Below are 17,671 nucleotides of genomic sequence, written 5' to 3' on the forward strand. Positions count from 1 at the left end.
ATGACTTGGCTGTGTCTATATATTTCTCAAAAACTCTGGATTAAAAGTAAAACACTTAGCCAGTCATACAGATTTCGTAATCACACATAGGAAAATAGAGTATAACACTACTCATGGAGTAGTTTAGCTTCTGGGCACCTTAAATATCAGAGCCACCACCATCTCAGTGACAGGAAACTGCTGTCGGGAAACTGATTCAGTTAGCTTCAAAAGAAAAGCTGAAATTTCTTTATAGATTTAGAGTTAGAAGGAATATGAGGCCTTCAAGTCCAACTCTATTTTTCACAGAGACACAGAAAGGCTAAGTGACATGGCCAGATCTATAAAGCTAGTATGTATATGAGAGATGGGATCTGTATCCAGCTTTTCCCGATTATGATGAATTGATATTTTACTGCTTCTGCCATTCTGTCTCACTATAGACATACCACTCTGAAAATACAAACAAAAACAAAAATAAGCAAACAAAAAGCCCTGAAAAGATACTTTCCTAGACTTTTCCCCCCTTCCCTTCCAGAAATCTGCATTGGAATTATTAAGAAGAGTATTTGAATTTCTTGTGTGTATGTGTGTGTGTGTGTTAATGAGTGTTCAATACTGGGAGTGCAACATAAACACAACTGTTTTGTAGAGGAAGAGGACACTGAAGGTTTGTAGATGCAATAGAAGTATCTCAGAAAGTCCCATATGTAGGTTGGACACCCAATACAGTCAGAGGTTAGTAATAATAGAATGTAGGAATTTGCCATAAATAGCTTATGGTTGCCATGTTAAGTTTTGTTGAACCTATTCCTGAAGCAAAAATCTAAGAAAAATTCAAGAAATCAAACCTAAGAGGGATCAATAACTAAGACAAATCCCCCCCCCCAACTAAGTTACCATGCCTAATGAATCTTCTTTTTGTGTGTCACAATGGTTTAGTAGCTGGACTTTTCTTAGAACCTTAAAATTCTTGTGCCCTGACCGTGGTGGAAAGAAAAGGAAAGATGGAAGGAGTAGAACACTTTTAGTGTTTTGGACACGTAGATCACTCATATAACACTTTAACCAAGGCTCAAAGCTTAGTGAGTGGGGGTAACCCAGTAACAAGTCATTAAAACAGAAACAAAACAAGAAGAAATTGAACACTTAAGACAGGATGATAAAAATTATATTTATAACTAGTAATTATTATGAACACAATAAAGTGTTTCATAAAAATTAAAGTGTTATATAAATGTTAGCTATTATTATTAGGAAGAAAGGAGACAAGCATTTATTAAGCACCTACTATATGCCAATATGAAGGCCATTGCAAATATCTCATTTGATCTTCACATACTGTGTGAAGCCTTTTAAAAATATTCTCATTTGATCATTATGATAACCCTGTAAAGTAGCTTTTAATATTATCCCCACTTTATAGTCCAGAAAACACACAGAGATTAAGTGATTTGTACAGGGTCACATAGCTAGAAAGTGTCTAAGGTTTGATTTGAATGCAGGTCTTATTAATTCTGGGCCCAGTCTTCTATGCACTGCACTGACATTGTATCTATCAGAATTGATACTGATAAGGAATGATACAAATACCAGCAAACAAATTAGGCCTTTCCCACAAGGAGCTTACATTTAAATGAGAAAATACAATAAACTATAAGCAACCTGGAAGGACAGAAGGCACACACTATGTTAGTGTTTGGAGATATCAAAGAACATGAAGGTCTGAGCTGGCAAAAACAGATGGAAGTTCACCTATCAGAGTCAAAGAACTTAATTGGATTTAAGTGCAATGTTGTAATCAGAGTGAGGGGAAGACGGTGTCTTGAAGAGCACAACGCACTAATTAGCTGGTTTTATATATCACTTTCAGATTTTCAAATACATAATTTATCTAAAACAAAAAGACATAAAATAAGGAGTAGGATGAAATAGTAGAAAAGAGGATACTTATCATCAATTTTATATTTTATAAAGCCAATATCAGGAAGTTGGGAGGACAGAGAGAGACAGAGAAAAAAAATTAGAAATGATGAACAAAATAATGTAAAAAAGAGATGTTAGAAAAAGAATGTAGATGAGAGTGAAGGGGTTTACCTTTGCCCCTTTTCCCTTTCACCCCTTTCCAAAAGGAATTTGGATCCTTTGTTTACAATTTCCAGAAAAACCTTAAAACTTTTAGATTCTGTCTTTGAAATCTTATTTAAATGCACTTTCCTTCCTGGCCCCAAAAAGAACCTGGCCTCAGTTTGTCTACCGGTCCTGGGACTGGAAAACCTTAAAGTTTTAGAAACTGCCTTATATCCCTTTGAAAGCTCTCTTTATCTCTATTTGAAAGCAAACTTCCCCCCTTTCAGCTCCCTTCATTATCTATTCTCATTGTTTATTACCTTCCAAATGGACCCAACCAACCCCCCTTCCTTTGGCCACCCTTAATCTTAGCTAGGCGCCACAAGGTCCAGGTCCCAGGAGTTCTGTTCACCCCAGCTTACTAGCCACTCCCATCTAGATCTCCCTAGGCCCTTCCTCCCATCACTCCAAACTGCTTGGCCACTCCTAGACCCCTCCCACAGTCTTTCTGTACTTAAGACTCACCTTTGCCCCATTCTGAGGCTGGGAATTTCTCATGCCCCTAGAGGCTGAGACTCCCATGCCCACTCGTCCTTACGAGTGTCACATGGCCTATGCACCCCAGACCCCATTTAGAAGCTGAGCTTTCCTCACGTCCAAGAGGCTGAGACTGCCTTGAGCCAGCTCGTCCTTATGAGCATCACCTGACCACTTCAGCCCCCATTTAGATCACTGATGTTTGGATTCCTTGGGAGTCTGGCCTGTATGCTTTATCTTTAATAAACTTTTTCTCTGGCTAGAAGAAGATTTTTGGGTTGAATTCTTTCAGGCAGATCCGCACCACGATCTGGGGCTTTTTCCCAGCACCCCAAAACCTCCCATGATCTTGGGGTGCCTTTGTGCAACTAGGAGCACCCCAAAACCTCCACCCCTTCAAGAGCAATCCAATTTGCAGTGAATATAGAATGTGTGAATAAAATTAGTATGAGTTAGGATCAAATTGACTACAATTTCTTATGCAAAAATGTGCTATGTGGATAGGTTGGAATCTGCAATTTTAGTGAGGAAGGTACAAATCAGTGAGAACCCAGAATTGTGTAAATACTTTTTTTACATTCTTTTAAAAATACTTTAGAATTATAACATTTCTTATATAACTATATACACCGTTTACACACCTTGAAGATTTATACATTATGAATCACTCTAAATTTTCAACAAATTATTTGTAATAGCTGTTTAAAATCCAATTGCTATTCTCTCCATTTGGATGATTAATCAGTAAAAATATATTTGCTATTATGAGACTTATTACTATTTTTTTAAAATACTTTATTTTACCAAATATATGCAAAAAAGTTTAAAATTTTTTTTAATTTTGAGTTACAAATTCTCTGCCTCCCTCCATTTCCTTCTTTTCTCATTGAGAAGTCAAGCAATTTGATATAATTCATGATGTAAAAGAAAATACAAATAAAAAAAGCAAAACAAGAAAAATAAAGAAAAAAATTAAAAGTATGCTTTTATCTGCATTCAGACTCTAACAATTCTTTCTCTGGAGTTGGATGGCATTTTTTCATCATAGGTCCTTCAGAATTGTCTGCAGGGGTGGGGAACCGGAGGCCTCCAGGCCACACATAGCCCTGTAGGCCCTCAAGTGTAGCCCTTTGACTGATTCCAAACTTCACAGAACAAAACAAGTGTGGCCCTTTGACTGAATCAATTTGTTCTGTGAAGTTTGGATTTCAGTTAAAGGGCCTCACTTGAGGACCTAGAGGGCCATATGTGGCCTCAAGGCCTCAGGTTCCCCACCCTGGTAAGTCATTGTATGAGAACAGGTAGGCCATTCACAATTGATTATCATACAATATTGCTGTTACTGTGTACAATGTTCTCCTGGTTCTGCTTACTTAGCTTTGCATTAGTTCATGTAAGTCTTTCCAACATACTTTTTGAAAGCATTCTGCTCATCATTTTTTATAATAGTATTCTATCACAATCATACACCACAGTCATTACCCAGTCAATGGACATCCCTTTCATTTCCAATTCTTTGCCAACACAAAAAGAGCTGCTATAAGTATTTTTGGTACATATAGATCCTTTTCCTTTTCCTTTTCCTTTTTAAATTTCTTTGTAGTATAGACCTAATAGTGGTACTGCAAGATCAAAGTCTATGTTATATATGAATTTATCACCCTTTGGGCATAATTCCAAATTGCTCTCCAGAATGATTGGATCATTTTATAACTCTATCAATGTTGCTTTTAGTGTTCCAACTTTCCCACATCTCTTTCAACATTTGTCCTTTTCCCTTTAAGTCATATTAGCCAATCTGATGTTACCTCAGAGTTGTTTTACTTTGCTTTTCTCTAAAAATAGTGATTTAGAAAGTATTTTCATATAACTATGTATAGCTTTGATTTCTTCATCTGAAAACTACCTTTCTTATCTTTAGACCATTTATCAATTGTGGAATGACTTGTAATTCTTATGAATTTGACTCTGTTTTCTATATATTTGAGAAATTAGGCCTTTATCAGAGAAACCTGTAAACTTCCCCTCCCCCAACTCCCACTCCCCCCCACCCCCAGTACATTTCTGCTTTCTTTCCAATCTTGGCTGCATTGGTTTTGTTTGCAAAACCTTTTTAATTTAATGTAATCGAAATTATCTATTTTACATCCCATAATATTCTCCGTCTCTTATTTGGGCATAAATTCCCTTTTCTCTCTCTTCTTTTGCCCTGTCCCTTCTCAAAAAATGTTTTATTCTTTTCGTCACCTCCTCTAATCCACTTTCCCTTCAACCAGCCCTCTACCTTATCCCCCTCCCCTCCTACTTCCCTGCATGGTATAATAGCTTTCTATAGTCAACTGAGTGGTTATGTCATTCCCTCTTTGAGCCAATTCTGATGAGAGTGTAATAACTTTTTATTAAAAAAAAAAGAATCCTAGAAATTTTCTTCAAGGAGCTCTTTTAAAATGTTATAGATTTTTGTTTGTTTGTTTTTTGCTTTGTTTTGTTTTGTTTTTGGTTGTTTGCTTTAAAACACACACACACACTTGTGAGAAAATTTGGGGTTATATCTGAATGAAAAAAAATAAAACCTTTTTGAAAGAAAAAAAAGAAGTTATTATTTGCCTGTTAATAAGATAACCACAGTATTTTCATAGAAAAACAAAAAAACAAAAATCCTCAGACTTAAGATAATCAAAACAGTCTAGCTTAGCCCAGTCCTTCAGTAGCCCAATTTGATCTGCTTGCTACCTGGTTGATTAGTTTAGATTAGATTAGAAGTTGATTGACAGGTGCTACAAGGTTCACCAAGGCAACTTTTTGTAAAAGGAATTATTTTGTGTGTAAAGGCACTATTTAACCTTAACCAGAGTTAAGCCATCCTTGCTTTATCTCCAGCAAACCAGACTTCTCCCCTGGGCTTCACTGTCAAATTTTGGGGAAAACAGGCCACCCACCCTTTAAGAATTGTGAAGGTGGGGTGGAAGAACAATTCTGGCTGTCAAGTATATCTGGCTCACTTTCATAGATCCCTGTCAGTCAGAAATTCATTTTGGACTTGTTATCTGATTGCTTTTCTATGTTTATATTGTCTAGCTCTGACAGCTTTGTAGATCAAATATCTTGCTTACTTTACCAACTTGAAGCTAAAAGGGATAGCTAACATACATATGATAACAGAGTTAGGGTCCCCAAAGATCTTGACAAGCTTGAATAATGGACTGAATTGTAAAGATGAAATTTAAAAGAGATAAAGTTAAAAAAAAAAAACAACAACCTCACAAGTATAAGATAGGAAAGAGCATGCTTAGAGCACAGATACTCTGAAAAAGTTCTGGGTTGTTAAATTGCCCACAGACATAACTGGAGTCACCATCTGATATGTCAGCCAACAATTTTAATGCTAACTAAGGCTCCTAGCAATGGAATCTGACTTGTTAATGTCCTTACTTAAATTTGGCATCCAGAATTGAACACTTCAAATGTCTTTTCTTCAGGGTAATATATAGTGGTACAATCATTTACTTTATTTCAATTATTGTTGTTCAGTCTTTTTAATCAAGGTCACCTCTTCATGACACCATTTGGGGTTTTTTTGGCAAAGGTACTGTAATAGTTTGCCATTTTTTTTTTTTTACCAGTTCATTTTACAGATGAAGAAATTGAGACAAACAGGGTTAAGTGACTTGCCCAGGATCACACAGCTATTACATGTCAGAGGCCAAATTTGAACTCATAAAGATAAATCTTCCTTGGCTCCAGGCCAGGCATTTTATCCACAGTTTCAACTAGCTGCACCTCATTTTGGATTCTGTGTCAATCTTAATTCAGCCTAAATGTCTTAATGCATCCTAAAACCATGTAAGTTTGCCTGTTGCCTTATTTTAAGATTATATTTCACAAAGCCCCTACAATCATTGTCATATGAGCTTCAGTCTATTCATACATCCCCCTACAATTATAGTGCTGGTCCATTAATGCATTAAAAAAAAAGAAATGAGATAAATCTTATATGACCTGTTTTTTATAATTTGCCATTTTTGTGGCACATTTCTTTTCTAAGCAATTTTATTCTTAAACAAGATTTTTACTCTTTGAAGACAATATATATTTCCATCTCTTTCCCCATAGATAAATCATGTAATTTATCTATGTGCTTTGTTTAAGTGATTAGCAAGTATTAACTTCAGAAATGTTTATTAAATTGAATCAAATCTTTAAAATTATTTTTTGGTCTATTTCCCTTTGAATTCTCTCAGATAATAGTATTTCCTTCTCCATGGTAGATAAGTTATAATAGCAAGCAAACAAAACAACTTAGCCAATACGTGTTCTGATCATGTCATTAATTTCTCAGTCTCTATAGGATAAGACTGAGTCAGGTGAAGAGGCTGTCAAGATTCTTTTTGGTCGTTTCTTCCATTAAGTCTCTCAGTTCTTCAGTCAGGTAGGCACCTCTCAGATAGAACACTGGATAAGGCATATCATTGCCTCAAGTTATCATTTTATGCCTCTCAACTCTTTCTCAGCCAAATTTCAGGGGAAAAAAAGAACCTATCTCTATTGCCTTCACTTGGGCACTGCTCATTCTTTCCTAATCTTCTAAAATCTGGCTTCTGACTCCATCACTCAACTGTGACTACCCTTTCCAAAGTTAACAATTACTTCTTCATTACCAAATCTAATGTCCTTTTGTTAATTTACAAGCTACCATGATATCTACCATCACTTTGCAGCTTACATTTCCATATTTACTTTTACTTCTTAGCTTGGGTTAATTTCATTTGTTTTTTTAAATAGAAATCTTGCTTGAAAAATAAGAAAAAAAGGTATGTTACCTTGATGTCATGACTTGACATAATTCTTTGTACTAAGTTAAGCAATTATTATTACGTTAATTTTACAAATACACAATCTGCAATGCAGAAAAGATAACAACTTATGCATTATCACATAGCTAATAAATACCAAAGGCAGTATTAGAATCAAGGTCTTCCTGGCTCAAGGTCCAGCATTCAATCCACTACTCCACAAAACTTCACAGAGATGCAACATAACAAAAAAAAGAATAATTAAAATATGGTAGATTGAGGAGTGAGCAAAGAGGTAGGAGAACCAAGAGAAAAGAATGTCATAAAAATCCAGAGAGAAAATATTATCATAGAGGAGAAAGTGAAGAACAGTGTCAAATGCTACAGACAAAGAAGAATGAAGATAAATAAAAAGGACTTCATATTTGGTAATTAAGAAATGAGTGGTAACTTTGGAAAGAGTAGGCACAATTGAGAAGCCAGATTTTAGATTTAGGAAAGAGTGAGCAGAATCAAAGAGAAGGCAATAAGGATAGGCTTTACCCCTATGAAATTTGACTGAGAAAAGAGTGAGAAGCTGAGAATGATAACTTGAGGGGAATGATAGAATGTAAGGGAAATTTTTAGAGATGGAAAGACTAGAGAATATTTGTAGGCAGCAGGTTAGAAACCAGTATCTAGGGAGATATTAAAGATGATCTTGAGAATAATCTGCCATAAAAATAGGAGCAGATAGGATCACAATACAGACAGCAAGAAGGGCTGTCTTTATCAGACACTAGAGTAAAGGAGAGAGAGTGTGTGTGTGCGTATGTGTATGGGTGGGGGGAGTAATGTCAAGGGGCCATGAGATGAAGAGTAGTAGAGGAGAATTCAGACAAAATGGAGTTTCTTTTCTAGGTCAAGTATGAATATAGATTTTCAGCTGAGCTACAGGGAAAAGAATTGAGTGCAAGTTTCAGGAGGAAAGGAAGGATTGAAACTAAGACTATGAGAAGCAAAATAGTCATTTAAGTTAGGAAGAGTAGAAGGCTTGCCTTACTCCAGCAAGGGCAGAGAGCACAATAGTTGAAATGAGATAACAAATTTTAGTAGACCTAGTTTCATAGTTTCATGACTTTCTTTAGCTCTGTTCAGACATAAATGGTGGGAGTAAAACAGGGTTGGGGTTTGGCAAGGCAAGAGTAGCAATAGTATAAGGGAACAAAGAATAAGGGTAGAGGATACACTAGAATTAAACTGGTCAACTAAGGGGAGGGAGGAAAGTGAAGCCAGAGATAGAATGATAATATGAGAGAATACTGAAGGGATGGAGGAATTGAAGGTCATAGAGAGGATAAAGAATACTTTTATAAAGATTGAGGCATGGGGAAACAGAATGAAAAAAGATTGTCACGATATAAAGAAATGTGAATTATTTATCATAAAAGTAGAACATTTGTGCATGGTGGTAAAATCATGGATTTCATTATTTTTTATTTTTGTGTATAACTGAGAGGAAGGAGAAGAGTAGGTCAGAGGAACTGAGTAGATCGAGAAACTGGGAAGGTAAGTGTATCTGAAGTAAAATTAATATGTATAAATAGGGACAGTGATGGGAATAGTGAGGGAGACTTTGAGGTAGTGACTGAACTCCTTGAGAAAGGAAGGAGAATGTACTTATTAATTATTATTGTTATTAATATTATTGTCAAGCATGTACATCCTATCTATTGTGTTACAGGAATTGTGCTGCTTTACAAATATTATTTAATTCTCACAATAAACATGGGCAGTAGGTGCTATTATTATTCCCATTTTGTAGCTGAGAAACTGAGGCAGAGTTTAAGGCCAAAAGTCATGCAGCATTGTGTCTGAATCCAAATTTAAACTCAGATCTCCCTAACTCCAGTCCCAGAACTCTATACACTGTGCTGCTTAGCTTCTTCAGAGTGACTGAAAGCTGGTAGATAATAGCCACAGATCTTGACTAGATTATAAATGTGCATAATGTGAACTCCATGGAAGGAGTTTTGAGTGGTGACAGCAAAGGGAGAGACAGGAAGTGGCAATGGGGAGCTAAGAGAATTCCAATTCAACCTCCAGAGTGAATGTTCCTCCAGGTGCTCTTCCAGAAGCAGTTTTCAGGTTGCGGAATATAACTGTTACTGGAAAAGATAGCCTCAGATACAGAGCCAGAACATGAAAGCAATAAGAAACATGTGAGACAGATAGATGATAAACAGAAAGACAAAATATTTAGATACATAGAATGTTTATCAAGTGCTTACTATGTGCCAGGTGCAGTGGTTAAGCAATGGGGTTACAAATACAAGCAAAGAGACAATAGCTAGTTATAAGGGGCTTATATTATAATAGAAGAGGCCATCACATGGTGAAAATGGAAAGGGTTACACAAGTGGCAAGGCTGTTGGTGAGGGAGCAGAGAAGATTAAACAGTGAACAGGGAATAATATGAGAAAGGTCTGGGTGACTCATGAAATGGTAATTCGGGTTGGGATTCACCAGTCATAAAGGAGGATCACAAGATGGAGGCTCCTCTGGGATGAGAGGATGAAATCTAAAAGGAAAGGAAGTGTGTTAACTATGAAAAGGGAAAGATCAGAGAGAGTTGGAGTGTGGCAATGGAGGCATAGAGTTGAAGTGAAGATGAAAAAAATGTGCATTAGGGATTGGGGAGAATGTGTATTAGGGAGGATGTGGGAGAGCTGTAATATTACAGGGACTGAGAGAATAATAGGGGAATGGTTCCATAATAGGGGGATGGTTCCAATCACGCCATGGTAGTCATTGAGCTGAATGTCTACTTGATGAGCTTACCTTGGCAATAAGGAAAGTCTGGCAGTGCTGAGACTCCATTGGTTCCTCACCGTGTCTAGATGTGCTGAGTTGCAAATACCAATACAAAAGTCTCTGTCCTTGAGAAGCTTATATTCTGATAGGAGAAGAAAACCTTTATAGGGGAGTGGTGCTCAGGGAGGGCTGTAAGTAACAGGGATGATGAGTGGAATGGTAGGAGAGAGTAAATTCAAAACATGAGACAACTTATACAAAGGCATAGAGGTGAAAGAATGGAGGGATAAGTTTGACGTGAAATCAAAACAAGTAGGCTAGTTTGGTGGGAACATAGCAAATGAGACTAATGTGAAAGATATTTGGAACTATAGATTGAAGACATGTATTGAAAGGCTTTAAATGACATACAGAATATTTTATTCTACATGTAATAGGGAACCATTGAAGAGCAGGGAATTAGCCTGGTCATATATGTACTTTGAGAAGATTATTTGGGCAGATATAGATTGGAGGATAGATTGAAGAGGGAAAAAGTATTGATGAAGGTAGTGGCAATAATAAAATTATGACACACGCCTTCTGTCCCCTGGTCTTCTACTCTCATGACTTCATTCCAATCTAAGGTTGCTTAGCTCAGATGATTGAAACACTAAGGACTAAGGATAAGAAGGACATAAGTACTAGATAATTTTGTTTTGTTTCACGTTTCATGAGAGACAACCTGATGTAACAGATTTTTAAAAAAATCATTGATGAGATGAAAACATGGGTTCGTTAGGCCCCTCTGATATATACATACACACATAATTCTTCATTTGTCTAGGCAACTTTTTAAAACTAGAAATGAAAAAAAAAAAAAGTACTGTCCTACATTGGTAGAAGGCATTTCCTCAGCTAGGAGTTCCCTAGATGAACTAAATAATAGGTTCAGTAGCTATCTCAATCCTATCAAAAACCACACTACACCTTTATCTCCAACTAGCTAATTGTAATCCTGTAACTAATACAAAGAAATTAGATTGGCAATGCAAGTCATCAAAGTGCATGGAGTCAGAGCACCTAGATTGGAATCCTGGCTCTTCTATTTGCTAGATTGTGATCTTAGAAAAGTAACAACTTATATGGACTTTGGTTTTCCCTCCTGTAAAACTGGGTCCTAGATCAGGGATGTGCTGTTAAATGTTTAAACAATTATAAGAAGGAAATAAAGAAAGGAAAGAAGGAAGGAAAAAATAGTGCATGATATACTTTTAAGTTTACTCTGCCTCCTTAACACTTTCTTAAGAGGAGGCAGTCAACAAAAAAATAAATCAGACTGGAATCTGTAATATTCCCCAAATTCTGAAGTGTAAATGTTCACAAACTGCCTTCAGTATACCTCTGAACTAAATGGAATCTGAGGGCCTATCCATCACTAAAAGTATGCAACTATTATGAACAGATTAAGACAAAACCATAACTACCCTTGGCACAACAGTTCCAATATAGACACACACACACACACACACACACACACACACGACATTGTAATTGTTCTTTTTACTTTTATGGCTATTTCCTGAGTGTCCAGAGGTTGTATTTCACTGGATGAGGATAATAGTAGAAGACTGGCATGACCTGCTCTTAAGTAACTAAGAATATAACAAGGGAGAATGTAACCTTTTGGTTGAGTCAATTTCAGGACACAACTGGATTAAAACTGAAACAAAAATCAATTCTCTAGATATTTTAGAGATTTTATTTTGACTGATCCTGAAAGCATGATAATTTAAGGAGAATAAAATATGCTAGAGGTGAAAAAGTCTGTGATACTTCTGTGTATAAATAGCACCACCTTATAATTCATCAATAGCCCAGCCGCTTTTCCTACAGAACTAGGACAATCAATGAAACACAAAGGTAAAACATTTATAATTTAAACTTTCCTTGAAATGTAATATTATTTTCTCAGACACTAGATTAAAGAAAAAGAAAGAAAAAGCTACTTTGCAAAGGAGCCCAAAGATAAAATGGGAAAAACATAGAAATGTACACAAAATCCCACAAAAGTTTCATTGTTTGCAATTCACCTTTTTCAACATTTAGATTATCAAATATATAAAGTCTTTATTTTAACTGGGTGGATAGGATGCTCAGCATCAGTATTGTTTGTGGAGTCAGGGGTCTGTTCTCAAGTTCTTACATAATTGAAAGATGAAGAACAATAATAGCATCCATTCTACAGCAATTTAAAAATATTTTGATGATGTTGATCTCAATTAAAAATATAAATATATTGACAGGGAAAATGAATAAATAGAGGTGGTAGTATTTTAACATTCAAGCCAATTTCCTTAACTAAACACACAGTGAAATATTCACTTTCAAACAAAAGAAAAATCAAGGTTTGTTTTTTTCTCCTTGCCAATATTATTATTTTTTTTTTGTCACACAAGTACTAAATGGTCTGTTCTAGAGATATAATACAACCTAGCTAGGTGATTTTATTTTGAGAAGAGAGGTAATGGAAGTAGGGAAGGTCATATAATTGTTCTACAAAATACTTGAGGAACCTCATCGTGTTGCGTTGACTCAGGAATATTAAAAAATGGCACCTATTGCTAGTCAGTGAGGTCAATGTATTCCAGTTTTGTGCATGCTCTCCTCAAGGATTCTTTGCAATGTTTTACCCTACATGCTTTAGCTGGGAAAAAAAAAATATTATCAGGTCGCTCTTCTATGGAAGATATTGCACATAGTATGAGATTAGACAAATTTAAAGAAGCAGTGAGTGAAATTCATTGCTTCCTCTTTACATAATTTTACACATGGTGGGAATCCTGGGAGACATGAACTGCCTTATGCATAGATGGAATAGGTAATCACTTATGTAATGCAATTTAAAGGATTCTGGAAAGGCCAAAGTGTTTAAAAATAGATACTAGTCCTACCTTCTAGGACTCAGCATGGAAAATTAGAAAGAGCGGCAAGAAAGAACAAGTTACAAGACTTGCCTATGATACTATATGTGTGACTCTAGCAAAGTCATGTCATCTTGATGGGACTTATTTTTCTCACCTTTAAAATCAGATAACAATAAATACTCTATTGTACTCTTACTCTCGTAGAGCTTCTATGAGCATCAAATGAGATTATAAATGAAAAGTACTTCACAAATGTTAAAGCACCATATAAATGCCATTCACCATTGATGTCCTATGTCTTTCATTACTTCACAAGTATTTTATTACTTTATTATCTTTATTATTTTAAATATATTATTATATTGAATTAAATATTATTAAATATATTAAATTAAATATATTAAATTTATTATTTTTATTACTTTAGCAAAAGTTAATGCAAATATCACTGCCATTTTAAACAATTATATGGATCTCTATTAGCTCTTAATATCTTTAGGCTGGAACAAGTAACTTACTCATATGTCCATAAATTATTTCCCACATATATTCTATCTCCATACCTTTGTTCACTTTTTTACCTTTGTTCCTAGAATGTTCACCCTTCTCTTCCATGTAGTGACATTCTACTCATACTTCACTTCCCAGCTTCATCTTACCCTTGTCACTGGAAGTAGTTCCATTCTCATCTACATTAATGATTTTTTAGTTTGTATATTGTGATTTGTGATTAACATGAATGTAGAGAATTCCTTTTGTGGTATCTCCCTTGACTAAAGCAGATTGTAACTCTTCTGTGACTTGCAAGATAGAAGACTGTGAAATTGCCTAAAAAAAAAAGGTTCCATGATTTATGCAGGAACACACAGAAAGTGGTATTTGCATTAGAGATAAGGTCTAAACCCCATTCTATTTGACTCTCTCTGAGTGCTCTATCAACTGTGTTTGTTGAATCTCTTTTAGTATTGTTTTTAAATTTGAATTGTAGCAAATTGCAATTTTATTTTCTCATAAAATGTAAACCTATTTTTGTCTTTGTATCTGTGTCTCTTCCCTGTAACCTAATGAAATGCATTATACATAATAGTTGTTTAAAATGGATACTTGAATATTGTTGAATGAACTTCACTCATTCAATTTTACTTCTATGTGAATAAGTAAAGTTTCAAGAGAAAAAGTTATACTGGGCAGTTGAGAACATGACAGAATTGGGTACTTCCATGATACAACCAAAGGAATGGAATTAAGTAAAGATAAACACATAAACTACACTACAGAGCCTAGGGGCACCAAAGACCAACTTTGTTTACATGAGCATTTGTTAGGTGAGGATTGACTCTCCTTTAAGAGAAACAGAAATATATTTTATTACAAGGCCTCTTGGAATATCAGACATATCTACACTCAACAGGAGGGTCAACTTATTTCAAGATGATTTCTAACTATAGAAGATGGAGGAATCAGTCATTTACATCTCCTACTTTCCTAGGTTCTTTTATTATGTCAGGAATAATTTAAAAGCCCAAGAGAGTTTTAGTTACCTCCCAAGCTAGCAGAAGGGAACCTTTCCCTTTTGCACTTGGAAGTTCATTCTGAAAACTGAGAAATATCTATGCATATTTCATGGGGAAAATCCATCTTTTGAGTCAGATGATGAGTTCAAAACCTGCCTCTTTCCCTTGACAATTCAGGATCTCAGTTTCCTTATCAATAAAATGAGGGGATTGAACTAGATGGGTCATAAGGTAGCTTTAATTTTGAAATGTATTGTTTATGTGATCCTATGATCCTATTTCCTTTTGCTTTCTTATTACTCAGACAGTTGCTCCTGGAAATCAACATTGCATCTGAAGCCAAATAATAAGTAAAGTATTGTGTAGATACTCTCAGAGTACTAACAATATTTTATATTAATTTGCTTGGTGGCTCTAATTCTAACTTTCATATCTTTCCATTTCCCTGGATATTTTTGAATTTAGAAAAAAAAAAGCTTTGTTCTCTGGTGTTTTATATGCAATAGAAGAGATAGATGAGGAGCTTGGATATATTTAATGATGTACTCCAAGAGTGTTAAGAAAGGTTGATTCAGTCAATATTCCTAAAAAAAAAATTTCAGTGAAAAGCTGTACTTGATTTGAATTATGCAAAACATACATATAGTTCGCTGAATCCCGCACCCCCCCCTTTATATAACCAGTTTTACAAAATGATGCCTCTTTTATGCAAGGCATGACATGGGTAGTGAAGGATGTCCTACAATGTAAGTATTTATAGTAATGTCATAATCTACATAATTTCTAGATAATGAGTATAGTCTTGGACATTATACAAAGCTGAAAATCGATTATTAATATATTAATACTAATATATCAGGACTTTCACGACTATATGTATTCCTTTTAATGGTGCAAAAACACATCTTTGTCTTTTTTTGTCTTATGAGTCTTGTCCAGGTGATCCTGGAAATCTTCCAGACAGGGTTCATTAACCTTACCTGAGTGCCTTTTTCTAGGTTTTTTTCCCTGTTTAGATAACAACATAGCTCACAAGCTACCTAGTAATATTTCACTCTTGCTAAATTATTAGATAACCTCTTTTTCTGGTCATATATCTCTTGCATATAATATCCATGACACTATTATCTCTTCTCTGTGATTTTGCATGTCAGAAATACTTTCCCTTCTCATCTCTACCTCTTTGAATTGCTAATGTTATAATGTTATGTTACACTGATTGTATATATCATTTGTACCTATATATTTACATAATATCTTCTAAATTAGAATGTCAGCTCCTTCAGGACCCAGATTTTTTTTTTAACGATCTTTGCACCCTTGGCACTTAACACAGTGTATAGTATAACTTTAAGGGCTTATTCATTGAATAATTGGTTCTTGAGTACGGTTTTTGCTGCAGTTTGTGCACATACCTATCATCCTTTGGGACCTGAGGACTTTTTTAGGGAAATCATCAATCCTAATGAAAATAGAAACACATTTTTCTTGAGACAAATAAATCTCAAACATGCATAATTTTGATTTCTATAAAGCAGATCATTTTATATTAAAGTTTTCCTTCTGAATAATAGAAAGTGCCATAGGAGCTAGTCAAGTGGTATTTTCTCTCAATTGAAATAGAGAAGCAGAAAGGTTAATGAATAGTTCATTTCCTTAATCTCAGGCCTGAAAGTCACAGATTTTTAGAGCTATGAGGGACCTAAGGAATGACCTTGTATAACATTCTCAATTTTATAAAGACACTGAGGCCCATAGAGATGAATTTTCCCAAGGATACACAGCCACTTATCGGCAATTTCACAACTAGAAGGCAGGTCGCTTAATTCATAGTATTGCTTTCTATCATATCATGTGAATACTCCCTTTGAATATGTATGGATGAAAACAAAACAAACTCATAATCTTACAAATTACTTAAGTGTCATAGGTCAGTGAGAGTAATTAGAAATAACTATATCCTAGAATTCTACTACTAATCCCTGGTATTTATTTCAATTAACTTTTTTGAAACTGTGATATGGGAAAGTTGGAAGGATGAAAGCAATCATAAAGGGAACAAAAATCAAAGCACCAATGAAAATGTTGTCTGATTTGAACAAAGGGCATAATGAGTCTTCTTTGTTTTTTTTTCACCATACATATATACATATTTTCTAATAGAAAAAAATCACACAGGTGTAATTTAGTGAAATTATGGTATAAAATGGTCTTAATAAAACTATTGCTGTACACTTTGTATCACATACATTCCCAGCAAATCACCAAGTTTTGTAATTGAATGAGATTTTAGTGACCATCTAATCCAAATTGTACCTGAACAAGGACCCATTGAGCAATGTGCCTGAAAAGTGGGTATCCAGACTTTGTTGGACGACCTCCAATAAAGGGAAATACAGTATCACCTACTGTAGCCATTTCCAATTTTGAATAGAGTAACACCCTGAACTCCAGATCCATAACCTCTTGGGAAATTTGGTTGAACATCTTTATACAAAATTTGTAGACAGTACTGCAAGAAACTGGATATAACAGGGGTTAAGAGAAGCAGAGACAGAGATAAAAAGAGACAGTAATTAAGTAATTAAGAGAGAAAGAGTAATTAAGGAGTCAAAGAAGCAGCTAGGAGTGTAATGGTGGAAGTGCTATCAGTAGCAGCAGTGGAGTGGGAGTATCTCTTTGCAGATCCACAGGGAGAAAGAAGACAGATGTGCTTATCAGAGAGGTAGACTGATTGATCTTAATAAGGAGAATCTGACTTTGTGACTGAAGCTCCAGTGAGATTCCAGATGCCTTGAGGGGAATGTGGAGCCACTAAACTTTCTCATAGTCCCTCTACCTTTCCACTCCTTGTTCTTTAGGAGACATTTCTTTGTAATTTGTTTTCTCGTAATGTACTATAATGTTTGACTTTTATTCTATCTATATTCTGACTTTTACTCATTCTGACTGTATGTTTGACTGGTCAAGGAACATGTTTGCACATATGCCTTTGACTGTGGTCTGGTAACATGGAGGAAAATCTTCAGTTGGGTTACTCCCAGGGTGTACCAACTGAAAATTATTGCTTCCAACTTGG

This window comes from Vombatus ursinus, unplaced genomic scaffold (assembly GCF_900497805.2).
Source record: "Vombatus ursinus unplaced genomic scaffold, bare-nosed wombat genome assembly UNPS02010284.1, whole genome shotgun sequence".
NCBI classification, from domain to species: Eukaryota; Metazoa; Chordata; class Mammalia; order Diprotodontia; family Vombatidae; genus Vombatus; species Vombatus ursinus.